Raw genomic sequence first — 2,548 nt, forward strand, 5'->3', positions numbered from 1 at the left:
AGCTTTAACAGATCAAGCTTTAGCTACCTACAAGAACTAAAGCTATAGGAAGGGGGCTACATTCTTACCCTTAGGTGCTGGGCAATGGGGCATCAGCCAAGTCAGAGAACTTGCTAAAGAATAATTAATTCTCTTATGAAATGTTTCCAGGTGGTCTCAGTGTCTTCTCTCTCCTCGGGTAGCTGTCCTATGCAGAAGAATCAGTGTGTGCATGCTAGTGTTGTGAACTGCTGTGTTATAAATGCCATCCTCCTGTACAGCCAATATTAGAAATCCTTCTGCATGAAGTCAAATCCTTTTGCAGTCCATTTTGCTACCTCCCAAGGAGCAGATTCAGTCCTTCCTCCTCTTTTTGCTCTGATGCTCGTGTTCCTTAGGGCAGCTGCTGCCTGATGGCTGTTTAGAACCGCCGTGTTGCTTGGCTTCTTCCAGAAACTTGTCCAAACCAAATGGATCCTCCTCAAATTGAACTGGTCCATCTCTGCCTCTGCTTCTGCTGTTACGATCCAAGTTAGAAAACTCTTTGTCAGGAACAAACCTCTTGATCTTTATTTGAGCCTCTAGATCATCACCATACATGTCCTTATCCATATTTTTACTTGGCCTGTAGATGTTTTGGGCCATATCCTTGCCACTTCTCCATGGCTGGTCATAAACATTATAAATTTCATCGTCTCCTCCAGCAAAGCCACTGTCCATACCCTTGCTCTGGTTGAACAGCCTCTGGTCATATTGGATTTCATTGGATGGCCTGCGGTTGGGTACCCCCAGGGCAATAACTTCACTGATATCTCTGTTCTCATTCCTTTGCAGCTTTGACCTTTTATCAGGAGCTGCCCGGGAAAGATTTCTGTCATGCTGTCTCTCTTTGCGCCGGTCACGTCTGATTTCATCTCTTTCTCTAGCTGCTCCATCCTCCTTTTCAACACTTGTTTTGATCCCTGCTCTTCTCTCCCTGGCTTTCTGAGCCATTTCTCTGAGCTTGTCCTCGTGTTTCTCCTTTTCTTTCTGAGCCATCTTCCTCTCCACCTGGGCACGCATCTCTACTGCCTCACGAGCCTTTCTGTCAGCAATATAGAGCGCCTCAGCAAGTTTGGCAAAGTTTTCATTAATATGAACAGCCTGCAATCCTCTGCCATCTGCAGCCAGACGCTTCTCCAAGGGAACGGTGTAACCCTTTGCATTCTTCCAGTTGGAAATGCATGGAGGAATTTTCCACTCTTGCTGCTCTCTCACAGTCATCTTTCTACTTGGAGAGTGCATTACAGGTGCTGGAGGAGATGGTGGTCCTCGTGGAATCTTCTTGTTGATTTTGAATCTTGGAGGCTCCATAGGGTCCTTCTGCATTTCCACCACGCAAATAACTCTCTGCCTTGCTCCAGAGTTGAATGCAGCTCCTTGCTGAGATGGTGTGTACCGAATGTACTGCGCCAGAGCTGGCTCCTCAGCAGCTCCAACTGGCATGGCTGCTGCAACTTTTTGGGAGACTAATTTCTCCAAGGCTGCTCTTGTCTTCTTTGTTACCTCTCCAATTGCCTTGTCATCTGGTCTTTGCAGTTCAGGATCACCCACATCCATGGCCTCTTTTGGCACAAGATCTGTGTACTTGCTGTAAATAACCTTGTCCTTTGACTGTCCTTGCCGAGCAATTGCATCGTATTTTATTTTTCCTTCTGCATCCACCTGAAGAGCCAAAGCATTGGAAATTTTCTTCTTTTGGCCCATATCCAATGGATATTGGGCCACGTGAATTTCTGGGAAGGCACCCCCATCTCCAAAATCCTCCAGAACTCGTGGTATCCATCCTTTCCGGTCACCATATGGGGGAGGTTCCCTTTGTGAGGAGGTCAGAGCATTCTGCCTGGATCTCTGAGCTCTTGCTCTTTCTCCTAGTTCCAGCAGATCTGGGGACAGCTGGGTTGGAGCTGGCAAAAAGCTGCTGAGGGCCATCTTGACCTTACACTGTCCACCCAGCTCCTGCACTCAGTCCACAGCTCTCCTCTAAGATTATTTGCGGCAATTATTTTTAAGTTCTTAACTAAGTCCTAGAACCTTGAATTTTACCTGCAGCAGTTCTTTAAAGTTTAGAAATAATTAGCTCAGTTGTAAAATTAGTAAAAAAATTAGTAAATTAGTTAAAAAAAATTACTGGTCAAACAGACAAAGTCCGAATACAACCTGGCAGCCTGTGGGTCAGGGTGCTGGCACCAGTCCCACGAAGTGGTGGCTCAGCCCTCCTGCAGTGACAGCTGTGGTTCTGTGTAAGCAGGGATCCTGCAGAAGGGTGGAGGGTTCCTCGGAAGGTCGAGTGAAGTAGAAGGGTCTGGAAATGCGGAGGAAAAGAAAGCTGCTCCTCTGGGAATCCAGTGGAAAAGGCTGCCTGTGGTGTTGAAAAGTCTCTGATTATATCCAGGTAGGAATGCTTGGCTCCTCCCCAGGGTGGAGCATCTCACAATGGGATGATGGAATCTTATCAGTCCTGCAGTGACACTCAATGGCCCATTGACAGAAGATATCTCCCCAAGGGAGGGTGAGTCATGGAAGAGAT

At 47.0% G+C, this 2,548-nt stretch overlaps 1 pseudogene; it reads right to left on the bottom strand.

Moving 5' to 3' along the window:
- Nucleotides 1–333: 333 nt before the first annotated feature.
- On the bottom strand, nucleotides 334–1,950 carry LOC144246935 (SNW domain-containing protein 1 pseudogene; annotated as a pseudogene).
- Nucleotides 1,951–2,548: the final 598 nt, after the last annotated feature.

The sequence above is a fragment of the Lonchura striata genome, chromosome 11 (assembly GCF_046129695.1).
Source record: "Lonchura striata isolate bLonStr1 chromosome 11, bLonStr1.mat, whole genome shotgun sequence".
Classification (NCBI taxonomy): Eukaryota; Metazoa; Chordata; class Aves; order Passeriformes; family Estrildidae; genus Lonchura; species Lonchura striata.